We start from the raw sequence: 14,154 nt of genomic DNA, 5'->3' as shown, positions 1-14,154 counted from the left end.
TCTTGACAAACTATGTATCATTATAAAGATCCAAGCCTCAAGCATTGACTACAGATCGCAGTTTTTCAATGGAAAGCTTATAAAGACTGTATTTGCTACATTTGTGTAAGCAGTACACATAAAAAGATGAACATTAGAAATGCAGTACATACGAGATCCATCATAATAATGAGTCATAAACACATCCACATCTATAAATCCCGGTTTAGTTAGAAAGGTAAGGGTCCACTGAACGACATCTCATGGAGCATGTTTGGCCAAACGAAGCAATAACATTTTAATATAGATCATAATTCCTTTAATTACGTTTCAGTTCTTCAGCGACAGAACTGTTTGTGTCCATTATCGAATAACTCACGGTCAGAAACTGGGTCTTGGAAGTAAAAAAACGGCATGATTTTGCAGATTACAATGTCACAAACAGAATGAGGCGATCCACATGGAAAAATCAATGAAAGATAGGCGAAAGATAGTATATTTGAATTTTGGTGCTCCCTCGTGATGACTTGTGATGCGCTCTGACGCACCTGTCAGCTGATGGAGGCAGAACTTATAGCGATCGCCTTTTTCTTTGTTTCTTTCATTTTTCAACAGTTTTTATATATGTGAGAGTGTGTTTTATGATGAATGTGAATGTATCTGCATGATTACCATCTGTTTGAGTGCAAATCAGCCCAAATCAGCTGGCTATTACTGTATGATCATGGCTATCAAAGTGAACGCGTCTATATGAATAGAGCATAGGTTCCCAACAGGGGGGTCCCGGCCAACAAGGGGGCGTCAGCGAGCTCTTTGGGGGGGGTCGCGTCATATTTTTTAAAACTGTTGAGCAGTGAGCATTAAGGAGAACGATCACATTACATTAGCTAATTGTATCCATGATCCCGTTGCTCAGCGGTCCCCAACCTTTTTTGCGCCAAGGACCGGTTTAATGTCAGACAATATTTTCACGGACCGGGCTTTAAGGTGTGACGGATAAATACAACAAAATAAAATGATACGACTGGCATAAAAACTATGGTATATTGTAAATATAGTAATAATCATGAATCCACTGTGTATTCTTATGCAACTTTATTAGCAGCGTCCTCATAACATCACACCAACAACATAACATGAATAACATCCTCTCGCTCACTGACTCCGTGACGTTTAAACATGTCTTAAAAATATAAGATACCGCAAAAATCCACCACTCCCGGCTCTACTGGTCCAGTCAGCGGAAGGCTGTGCCACAGTGTTGTTTTGTGTCGAAAATGTAAAAAATATAAATAATGATCGAGTACATCATGAATCCATTTTCCAAGCCGTGTTTTTGTGTTATCCTGAATCACTACGGTACCCTTATAATAAGTGTTTATATTCCGACTATTTTAGTCTGGTTGGGGTCGGCAATGCTGCGGAGTAGCACAGTAGGTACCTGCGTGACTCGCCATAGATGTAAACAGAGAGAAGTACCTCCGGCAACAATGTTCTTCCGCTAGACGCGAGCGCCAAAAGTTACCGACTGCAGCTTTAATGTAAATTATTTATTCTTTCTTGTGCGGCCCGGTACCAAATGACGCACGAAACACGAAATGCAGAAAACACCAAGATAGCTACCTGAACAATGGTTTTATTTTATTTTCTCGTAGCAAAGAGTCCCTACCCCAGCCACAGTGCATTATCTGCGCCAAAGTCCTGCTAACGAATGCATGAGACAGTCTAATCTAATAAGATTAATCTTATTTGTGCATTAACATATCTGGTTATTGTAATAAAAATACAGTTTGTTTGGAAACAAAAAAAGTGTCATCCTTGCTGCAAGCTTACAAGAGCTGCAATACCATTAAATATCCACACTCTTGGATATGAACCATATATTTTTGCTGACTTATGTTTAGCCAAATAATTGGCATCCACAATTAACATGATTTCTTCCAATGAAACAATTATTTCAAAGGCCCTACACTAGCACAATTCACACTGTGTATGTCTGGCATTAAACAGCTTCAGAGAAATTTTGACCCTATCATCTGAATGTCGCAGTGGAAATCGAGACTCATCAGGCAACATTTTTCCAGTATTCTATTGTCCAATTTTGGAGAGGCTGTGCAAATTGTAGCCTGTTCTTAGCTGACAGGAGTGGCACCCGGTGTAGTCTTCTGCTGCTGTAGCCTATCTGCTTCAGGGTTTGGTTTGATGTGTTCAAAGATGGTATTTTGCATTCATTGGTTGTAAAGAGTGGTTATTTGAGTTACTGTTGCCTTTCTATCATCTCTGCCCACTCTCCTCTGACATTAACTAGGCATTTTCATCCACACAACTATTTAGTCTTTTTTGGACCATTCTCTGTAAAGCCTAGAGATGGTTGTGTGTGAAAATCCCAGTAGATCAGCAGTTTTTGAAATACTTAGACCAGCCCTTCTGGCACCAACAACCATTCCTGGTTCAAAGTCACTTAAATCCCCTTTCTCTGATGCTCGGTCTTAACTTCAGCAAGTTGTCTTCACCACATCTAGTTGCTGATATGTGATTGGCTGATTAGCAATTTGGTACACCAAGCAATTGAACATCTGTACCTAATAAAGTGGCCAGTGAGTATACACTTTAGGAAAAGTTCACTTGCAGTGTCACTTGCTATACTCTATCTAAAACTTTTTTAGACCGCATTTTAAAGGGTTCCATTTCATAAGTTTACTCAATGCTGTGTCAGTAACTGACACTATGGGAACTTCCTTTCAGATTTTGAAGAATGATACAGTGATGAAATTTTAACAGCATTCCTTGTCCAAACAAGGAAACAGTTTGGTGGTTATAATCAACTTATGAGAAGTCCTCAATGAGAAGTCCTCTCTTATGCGGTATAGTGAGTGCAGAGGTCCCCCTTTCATGGTCTTTAAGAGGTGTCTGGCAGTAAAAAAAAATAATAATACAAAAATTTAAATGCTGGTGCTAAAGAAATAGAGGGGTGGAGGCCATTGTAATGGAGTAATGAATGTAATTGTAAAAAGTAGGTCTGGTAATTTAATGCATTAATTAGATTAATTAATTATGGAGTCATGTCACCTTTATTTATATAGTGCTTTATATAGTGCAACTGAACAACATTTATTTGGAAAACAGTGTGTCAATAATGCAAAATGACAGTTAAAGGCAGTTCATTGTTGAATTCAGTGATGTCATAAATAGTTTAAATAGTATCTGTACATTTATTTGCAATCAAGTTAATGATATCGCTGTAAATGAAGTGACTCCAACTAAGCAAGCCAGAGGCGACAGCAGCAAGGAACCAAAACTCCATTGGTGACATAATGGAGAAAAAATCTTGATTGAAACCAGGTTCAGTTGGGGGGTCAGTTCTGCTCTGACCAGACGAAACCAGCAGTTCAATTCCAGGTTGCAGCAAAGTCAGATTGTGCAGAAGAATCATCTATTTCCTGTGGTCTTGTCCTGGTGCTCCTCTGAGACAAGGTCTTTATAGGGGATCTGTATCTGGGGCTATAGTTGTCCTGGTCTCCGCTGTCTTTCAGGGTAGTAGAGGTCCTTTCTAGGTGCTGATCCACCATCTGGTCTCGATACATACTGGATCCGGGTGACTCCAGTGACCCTCTGATCTGGATACAGACTGGATCTGGTGGCTACAGTGACCTCGGAATAAGAGAGAAACAGACTAATATTAGCGTAGATGCCATTCTTCTAATGATGTACAAATACATAGGGTGTTATGGGAAGTGTTCCCGGTTCCGGTTTACCTAATTAATGCAGCCTAAAAAGCCTTTAACAGATTTGGATATTAAAAGCATATTAGTATGTTATGTGTAAGCCAGGTTAAAGAGATGGGTCTTTAATCTAGATTTAAACTGCAAGAGTGTGTCTGCCTCCCGAAAAATGTTAGGTAGGTTATTCCAGAGTTTAGGCGCCAAATAGGAAAAAGGATCTGCTGCCCGCAGTTGATTTTGATATTCTAGGTATTATCAAATTGCCTTAGTTTTGAGAACATAGCGGACGTAGAGGATTATAATGTAAAAGGAGCTCATTCAAATACTGAGGTGCTAAACCATTCAGGGCTTTATAAGTAATAAGCAATATTTTAAAATATATACGATGTTTGATAGGGAGCCAGTTCAGTGTTGACAGGACTGGGCTAATATGGTCATACTTCCTGGTTCTAGTAAGAAGTCTTGCTGCTGCATTTTGGACTAGCTTTAGTATGTTTACTAAGCAGAACAACCACCCAATAAAGCATTACAATAATCTAACCTTGAGGTCATAAATGCATGGATTAACCTTTCTGCATTTGACATTGAGAGCATAGGCCGTAATTTAGATATATTTTTGAGATGGAAAAATGCAGTTTTACAAATGCTAGAAACGTGGCTTTCTAAGGAAATATTGCGATCAAATAGCACACCTAGGTTCCTAACTAATAACGAAGAATTGACAGAGCAGCCATCAAGTCTTAGACAGTGTTCTAGGTTATTACAAGCAGAGTTTTTAAGTCCTATAATTAACACCTCTGTTTTTTTTTCAGAATTTAGCAGTAAGAAATTACTCGTCATCCAGTTTTTTTATATCGACTATGCATTCCATTAGTTTTTCAAATTGTTGTGTTTCACCGGGCCGCGAAGAAATATAGAGCTGAGTATCATCAGCATAACAGTGAACGCTAACACCATGTTTCCTGATGATATCTCCCAAGGATAACATATAAAGCGTGAAGAGTAGCGGCCCTAGTACTGAGCCTTGAGGTACTCTTACTCATACTGCACTTGTGATCGATATGATACATCTTCATTCACTGCTACGAACTGATGGCGGTCATATAAGTACAATTTAAACCATGCTAATGCACTTCCATTGATGCCAACAAAGTGTTCAAGTCTATGCAAAAGAATGTTGTGGTCAATTGTGTCAAACGGAACACTAAGATACAATAAAACTAATAGAGAGATACACCCACGATCAGATGATAAGAGCAGATCATTTGTAACTCTAAGGAGAGCAGTCTCAGTACTATGATACAGTCTAAATCCTGACTGGAAATCCTCACATACTATATACCATTTTTCTCTAAGAAGGAATATAATTGTGAGGATACCACCTTTTCTAGTATCCTGGACAGAAAAGGGAGATTCGAGATTGGTCTATAATTAACTAGTTCTTTGGGGTCAAGTTGTGTTTTTTTGATTAGAGGCTTAATAACAGCCAGTTTGAAGGTTTTGGGGCATATCCTAATGACAGTGAGGAATTTATAATAGCCAGAAAAGGATCTATGACTTCTGGAAGCACCTCTTTTAGGAGCTTAGATGGTATAGGGTCTTACATACATGTTGTTGGTTTAGATGATTTAACAAGTTTATACAATTCTTCCTCTCCTATAGTAGAGAATGAGTGGAACTGTTCCTCAGGGGGTCTATAGTGTTTGATGCGATACTGTAGCTGACGGCTGAATGGTTGCAATTTTATCTCTAATAGTATCGTTTTTAGAAGTAAAGTAGTTCATAAAGAAATTACTGCTGTGGTGTTGGGAAATGTCAACACTTGTTGAGGCTTTATTTTACGTTAATTTAGCCACTGTATTGAATAAATACCTGGGGTTATGTTTGTTTTCTTCTAAAAGAGAAGAAAAGTAATCGGATCTAACCTAAACCTAAAAACCTAAAAAGCAGTCTTTTGTGGTAGAAGTGATGATTCTACCATACTTGTAACAAGAAGTAGAATTTACAATTTTGGCTATATGAAGTTTGCACAAAACTAAATAATGATCTGAGATATCATCACTTGGCTGCACAATTTCAACACTATCAACATCAATTCCATGTGACAGTATTAAATCTAGAGTATGATTTCGAAAATGAGTAGGTCCTGAAACGTGTTGTCTAACCCCAATAGAGTTCAGAATGTCTATAAATGCTGATCCCAATGCATCTTTTTCATTATCAACATGGATATTACAATCACCAACTATTAAAACTTTATCTGCAGCCAGAACTAACTCGGATGTAAAATCACCAAACTCTTTAATAAAGTCTGTTTGGTGCCCTGGTGGCCTGTATACAGTAGCCAGTACAAACATAACAGGGGATTTATCATTAATATTTGTTTCTCTGGATAATGTTATGTGTAGCACCATTACTTCAAACGAGTTATACTTGAAGCCTCCCCCTTTGCCTTTTAGTCACGGCTCATGTTTATAACAGTAATCATGGGGGGTGGACTCATTTAAAATAATGTAATCATCAGGTTTTAGCCAGGTTTCTTTCAAACAGAGCACATCTAGATTATGATCAGTGGTCATATTATTTGCAAAAAGTGTTTTCGTAGAAAGGGATCTGATATTCAATAAGTCAATCTTTATCATTTGTTTATCCATATTGCATCTGTTTTTTACTTGTTGAACCTCAATTAAATTGTTAATCTTAACTTGGTTTGGACGTTTTTTGTATTTTCTAGTTCGGGGGAACAGACACAGTCTCTATAGTGTGGTATCTAGGTAAAAGAGTCTCTATGTGCTGAGAATTAGCTGATCTCTGTGACGTGAGGCAGCTAGCAGACGGTCGGTTTAGCCAGTCTGTCTGCTTCCTGACCTGGGCCCCAGTTATTCAAGTATAAACACTAAGACTATTTGCCATATTTCTAGAGAGAAGAGTGGCGCCACCCCAGGAGGGATGTAGACCATCTCTTTTCAATAGGTCAGGTCTGCCCCAGAAGCTCGTCCAATTGTCTATGAAACCTATGTTATTCTGTGGGCACCACTTAGACATCCAGCCATTAAGTGATGACAATCTGCTATGCATCTCTTCACCACAGTAAGCAGGGAGGGAACGAGAGCATATTGCAGTGTCTGACATCGTGCTTGCAAGTTCACACACCTCCTTAATGTTATTTTTAGTGATCTCTTACTGGCGAAGTCAAACATCATTAGCGCTGGCATGAATAACAATCTTACTGTATTTACGTTTAGCATTAGCCAGCACTTTTAAATTTACCAAGATGTCAGGTGCTCTGGCTCCCGGTAAACATTTGACTATGGTGGCTGGTGTCTCTATATTCACGTACTGTACAATAGGATCACCAATAGCTAGAGCACTTTCATCAGGTTTCTCAGTGGGTGCATCACTGACTGGGGAGAACCTGTTTAATGTGTTGATCGGAACAGAAGATCAGTGTTTTAACCCACGACTACGCTACCCAGTTGCCCTGCTGCAGGGGCTCTGTTGCCAGGACCGGACAATGTACAGGAATCCCTGAGCTAGACGCATCCAAAGCCGTATCTAGAGCCCTAACATTCTTACTGTCCTCAATTAAAGTTTGGAATGCGTGTCTCTAATTCTGAAATCTTCTCTGTCAGCCTAACTATATCCCTGCATTTGTCACATGTGAATCCCTCATCTGCGACAGAGATAGATAAACTGTATATATGACAAGAGATGCAAATAACAATAGCATGAGAAGCCATTACTCACCGTGCTTGATGAAATATTCTTACTGCGGTTGTTTGATGAACTTTTGAAAAACTAGAGCGAGAGAGAGGAGAGGAGAAAAGAAAACAGCTATAGGTTTGAATGAAAACGCTAATGACAAACTGGTGTACGGCACGGATATAAAATAAAAGTGAATGATCAAAATTAATCTGATAAGATTGATCGATAATATCAGAAATATGGTGTGAATTAAGTTATATTTCATCACTTTTAAAAAAAACAGAGAATGATAGTAGGAAAGATTCTAGAGAAAAAAATAAATAAATAAAAACAGTTACACGGAGCTATGATTAGCAACCGAAGGCCAGCTGGAAGTAGAGAAAACACTGTCCAACAGCCAACAGCCATTTGTACTTTTTAAATGCATATAATGGAATGCATACATCAAAAAATAAACATTTAATTATTACCCATTGTTTCTCTGTCTGTACATGTACTGTGAACAACGACAATAAAGTTGACAGATTAATTAAGTGCATTTAAGAACCATTCAGTTGGGGTTTTAAATAAAGCATTTTCTGATATGAACATTAAACACATAAAACATTAATTTAATTTATCTTTTTAATTCTTGAAAATTAAGCAAACTTAACTTTTTGATAAACAAAGGGGATTTACTATTAAAAATAAAACATGGAAGAAATGTTGTGTGATTTAAATGTTTGATTTTTTTTCAGTAGTAAGCTATGTACATTCTGCTGAACAATAGTAATACATCTCTGGCAAATACTTGTCTTTAAACTAAACAGGACTTTATTTTGATAGGTTGACGTACCTTTACAGTTCTGTGTATGTGATGTGACGCTGGTTTCATATTTAAATGTACTGTTCCGGCTTAATATTTACAGATATTACTCCATATCGTGATTTGATGTACGTGCAATGACCTATTTAGATTAATTCATTCATAATTTGGCAAATTTCTATGTCATTCCGCATTAAACTGTAAAATCAGTTTTTATGACTTGATTTCGCGATTCCCTCCACGTTTTCTGCATTTCAGAAATCATAGGGCCCTAGTTGTGATATGCCAGCTCTATCTTGCAATGGACACATGCCACAATGTTCTCTGTACGTTTGCCCGCACCCTCAAATCAAAACACTGCTGAATAGGGCTGGACGATTAATCGAAAAGTAATCGAAACCGAAAATCGGACTTCTAACCGATGTAATTTTCCCATGTCGGTTTTTAATCCTGTTAATACTTGCCCCTTAAAAGCATACTACAGCGTGTGTAGCCACATGACTCTGCCCCGTCCAGTCAGTGGCATAAAAGCAAAACACGGAGGTGAACGCCGGTTCAACACATAGTAATGGCCTTGCATCTTCACTAAACTTTGTCAGTTGTATTTGTTTTATGGTTTGGACATTCAAGCGATTAGATGATCGGATATGTATTATTATATTCACACGGCTTCATCTGCACAGCTTTCAGACAGTGTTAATTTCGTTGACTAAATATTTTCGTCATTATTTTCGTCACGAATATATTTTTGCGGACGAAAACGAAACGAAAACTAAAAAAGAAGGCACTGATGGAGACTAAAACTATGACTAAATTGACTGACATTATCGTCAACGAATAAAGGACGAGACGAAAATAGACTGTGACGAAAATCAAATCAGCAGACGGGAGAGATGCGAGGAATGAACAAAAGAACCGGCAAAACGGGAACAGGCGAGACTGCATGAGAGAAGAGAACCAATCCGAGCCTGACTTATTGAGGTGTGAAGCGAAGGTTTTCAGTTTTTAAATGAGCTCGCGGGAAGTCGGCATTCGAAGAGGTGATGTCTAAAAGAGCGACAAAATGTCCACAGCTCACTTCACGTTTGACGACGAACAAAACATAACAAAGTGTAAAGCACGCGGAGTGCTCATTCGTGGCAAGAACACAACCAATTTGAAAATACATTTACAGACGAGCCACCTGGACATTTTCTCAAATGTAATTTCATAACGATGTTCTTTTGTTTATTGAGCTAAGCAAAATTGGAAGACTGCAGTGCGTAGATGTTGTAGCATTAAATATTACGAACTGAAAAGTACTGTATAATAGCCCCTTCTTCAAGTTAGATGAGAGCACAATACTAATACGTAATATTATGATACATACATTTGATTAATACTAATGTTTAGTATATTTTATAATGTTCTACTTGCTGACTATCACAAATATTTCTATATTAGTCATGTGAAACGTGAATATTCACATCCTATCATTATACATACTAATCTAGCAATATTGTAGTATTTAAAACATACAATATTGCTAGACAAATGAATACCTTATAAAATCTTGTTACTTTTTTTATCCACCCAACTTATTAAATATTTACTTTAAATTTATGCACTTATTGTTCAGCTCAGCTGTAAGCTTTAAGGTCCTGGACCTAACTTTATTTTTCTTTTATTGATGGTCAGTTGGCAGCTAGTTATTGTTTACATTATCATGACAGTGTTTGTTGCTGCATAAAAGCTTTTGAATCAAAATAAATACACAGTTATGTTGAAATAAAGTTGAATTTGTGTTTTATATATTTTGGTTAAGTTTGTTTCCTATACCAGCTGTAAAAAATTGTCAAGTAAATCTGTTATTGATTTTTGTCTTATTTTAGTCGACTAAAATACCAAGCAATTTTAGTCGACTAAAATAAGACTAAAATTAAAACAAATCAGATGACTAAAACTTGACTAAAACTAAAAAGAATTATAGTCAAAAGACTAAGACTAAAACTAAATTAAAATTTTGTGTCAAAATTAACACTGCTTTCAGAAGGTGAACGAGCTCGACAAGCAGTAGCACTTCTGTCATCATTCACCTCGTGCATGCGCTGTTGACAGCCACGCACCCCGTCCACGTGCAGGCACTTTTTGAGACCGCATGGATGGATGCGTGGCTGTCCGCAAGCCCTCTTGATGATGAAAATTACATAATGCAGACGGTGCGCGGATGCGGATGGTCAGATTATACTTTGGCCTTTATCAGTGGCGCACGAGATGCGATGACAATATAAAAGTGTCATTTCATTATAATGTTTTTGTTAACCTATACAGTTGAAGCAACTAGATGCAGCGGTGCTGCGTTGTTGAATCAAAATATTGCGGAAAAAGAGAATGTGGAGATGATATTGTTTACGTCAAAACTGAAACCAAGCCATTCACACAGAACACATATTTTATGCATTTTCTAGAGAGGGACGTCTTCTATTACCCTTGCACTTGCGTCTCACACAACAGAGTCGCATGTTTAGAAAGTAATGTAAAATTAAGGTGGGTTCAGTTTTTTTTTCAAAAACATATCTTGAGACTTTATGGTGGGTTTTCCCCATCCTACTGCATCTCATGTTTAAATGAAAAATGTACTCTATGTTATTGGCTTTCACCCTTTTGGATTAAACTATGCATGCACACATTGTGCTGTTTTGTTTATAGTTCTTTAAGCTACTTAATTATAATTGGCTTATAAACATTATTTTAAATATTATGCACTTTTTCCACAGTCATATTTTCTTATGCTTTGAATAAACGTGCATTAGTAAAAAAAAATATTTATTTATATTTTTATTTATTTATCTTTATCTGCTCTTTATTTATCTCTTACACCAAGCAATAATCTGTAAGAAATGTTACGAACATAGATAAAATAACTGCTGATAGTAAGCTATGATGTCAGATCGCTCTTTCAATAGGAAAAAATATCTCACCTTTAATAGTCAATCATATTTACAGTACAAACCTTATCAGGGAAAAAAAAAACTGAAACGAGGTAAAATGTTCAATTAATCTAGGTTTTGATTTTAGGCCATAATCGTCCAGCCCTACTGCTAACTCCTTGCATTATGCGATTTATGACGCAGCGCTTATGTCTCCTTCCTTTTGCTTTGTGGGTGACGTAAATGCATTGTGTCACATAAAAAAAAATCATTGCAAAAGAACCTTACTTGAGATTTAAAATGAATTAAAAGAGGCTTCGAGGCAGAGGAATTTGCTTCGATAATTTTTTGTAATCGAGTTACTCGAGGAATCGTTTCAGCCCTAATGTGTATCTTTGTCATTCCTTTATCTTGTTAAAATTTAAGAACAAAGATTTTTATCTTTGCCCTCTTTGGCCTAAATATCTGCCTTTTTTTTTTTTACCTTGAAATTCTGTCTTTTATAATTGGAAAATTAGTTTGGCTGTAACACTCAGACAACTTGCAAAATAGTAAAACCAAGATGACAAAGGATTGTGATAAAATGTGAACTGTGATATAGGCTTGGGCTGTTTCCAAATTTTGATAACGTCAAACCTCCTCCCTATTTTACCTCGGTATACGGTATTACCGTGAATAATTAAAAAATGATGACGTAAGGCTGAGACGGCATCACCAAACTGTTGGCTTGTGCCTAAAACCATTCATAAACTGAACAACAAAATAAAATTGCCATAAAAAAAAAGAAAGAAAAAAAGTCCACAATAAAACCTAATTAGGTCACGTTCTGTGATTCTCCACGGCATATTTGAAGATGTATGCAAGCAAAAAATTATTAATGAATGAATGAATAAGAACTGCGGTCTAATACAGTACTTCAAATATGCCGTGGAGAATCACAGAAAGTGACCGCATTCAAGAACATTGTTGCGGCATCTCTCAAGCAAAAAAAATAAACACAGCTAACTTGGAGAATGCAGTGAAAACTCCTCTTCTCGCGTCTGCCCTTGACCCTCGGCACAAACATCTCCGGTTTCTCGATGAAAACATGAGACAAGTAAGAAAAAAAAACTTTTTTGAACATTATTAGAACATTTTCCTTGATTCGAGTGGTGCCGATGCAGCCGCTGCCACCAACGATGAAGAGAATGCAATGCCCACTTGTCGGAAAAGGCTGAGCCAGTTCTCCAGCAATGATTACAGAGAGTCCAGCCGAGACGAGTGGGAACAGTTCTTGCTGGAGCCACGTATTCCACCAGATGAGGATCCCATTCAGTGGTGAAACGAACACACAAAGTGCTTCACAAAATGTATTCGCTTAGCACACCGTTATTTGTGAGTCCAGCAAACGTCTGTGCCGTCAGAGCGCGTTTTCTCCACGGCTGGCCTTATTGTTAACAGACTAAGGAGCAGACTTTCCCCCGATCATGTTTACATGCCCGTATCTCTTAACAAGAACATGTACAACAATAGAAAAAAAGCAAAAAAGATTTGCTTACAGTTTCAAAGTTAAGTGTAAGCTACATTCTCTACAATAGCCTAACGTTCTTTACGTTTTTTCTTTGTACATTTATTTTTTTTTTTGCTTTTAATTTGTACTTTTTTTGTTTGCACGCATTGTTAAAGGTTTTCAGATACAAAACACGTTGTCTAATGTTCAAGCTTATTGTGTGTAAGCTTGTTCAAAAATGACAGAAACAATAAATGTTGCTGAAAAATAACGTCTCAGTAAACTTAATTTACATAAACGAATATTCGTTTTTTGTGAGCTCAAAATTATTCGAATTTGCGGAAAACGCCCGTAAAAATCACACTGCACTAACAACTTTTAATAACAAAGAGCAGCTTATAAAAAAAGAGCAAATAGATCCACAACAGTCAACCAGAGTTTAATTAAAATAAACATCCATACATATATATATATATATTATCAAAATTGAAAAAGCAATAGGTCTAAATAAAAACAACTTCTTTCCAGTCTTCTTTCCAAAATTGTTTTTAATGAAAACCAAATAAAAGTACCTGAATCCATTAAATAAGTAAAAAATAAACACAGTGCCAATAGGAACGAATGGCAATTAAGTGGCATACAATCTAGTCAAGATTTTTCGCTAGGGCACGCTGTGGACCGACAACTTTACCTACGGTGCTGAAAACCTGCTCCGATGGTGTGCTTGTGGCACAGACGCACAGGTACTTTCGTGCCACTCGTGACATCTGGAGAAAACACCAGGCAGCATTTTTCCATGAATGAAGTGGGTCCTTGTCTCCTTGAGTAACTGGCTCCAAACAGTAGGCTGTTCAGCTCCGACTCTGTCATCTACGTTGCCAATGCCGACAGGACCTGCCATTGCATCGGCTTTTTTTTTTTTTTTTTTATTTTGCAGCATATTCCCAGTCATCTTTTTTCGTAAGGGTACAATTTGCAAATAGCCTCGTCCGAGACCAGGTTACTCGGTGCGGAACTCGCCATCTTTCCCCCTCTCTCTGTTTCTCCTCATCTTGTCACGCGATGACAACCGCGCATACGCATTTTAGGCATTAAATAAATTATATTTAATATTTAATCCTTGTCTTCTATATAAGTGCATTTTAGTTTTTTTATTGACAGTATGACGGTATTGAAACTGATACCGTTGCTATTTTTAGATCCCACGGTATACCATATTACCGTATTACCGCCCAAGCCTATTGTGATATTTAAAAAAAAATAGTGATACGATATTTTTCCATATTGCCCACCCCTAATATAAACTGTAGACTTATATTTAACTTTACATGGCCACTCAGTGTAATGTTAACCTACAGAAATGTGCGCTATTAAAGTGTGTGTGGAAACTAAACAACAGCTTTCTCACAACAGTACAGATGGAGGCACCGGTGCTCTCACTTGCTCTTAAAATAGTCATTTTTGGTCATACAGATAAAAGTAATCAATCTTTTGAATCTGTTTAAGTTTATGTGTGTACACTCAGAATAACAACAAAGCGCTGTG

At 37.3% G+C, this 14,154-nt stretch overlaps 1 protein-coding gene across 1 annotated transcript in view; it reads left to right on the top strand.

Annotated features, from left to right (window-relative positions):
• mtor (mechanistic target of rapamycin kinase) overlaps positions 1-14,154 on the top strand; it is a 157,762-nt gene that overhangs the window by 125,807 nt on the left and 17,801 nt on the right. The window lies entirely within an intron of this gene.

The sequence above is a fragment of the Carassius gibelio genome, chromosome A8 (genome assembly GCF_023724105.1).
Source record: "Carassius gibelio isolate Cgi1373 ecotype wild population from Czech Republic chromosome A8, carGib1.2-hapl.c, whole genome shotgun sequence".
Lineage (NCBI taxonomy): Eukaryota > Metazoa > Chordata > Actinopteri > Cypriniformes > Cyprinidae > Carassius > Carassius gibelio.
The sequence above is the reverse complement of the archived record's forward strand: the minus strand, read 5'-3'. Positions and strand labels throughout refer to the sequence as shown.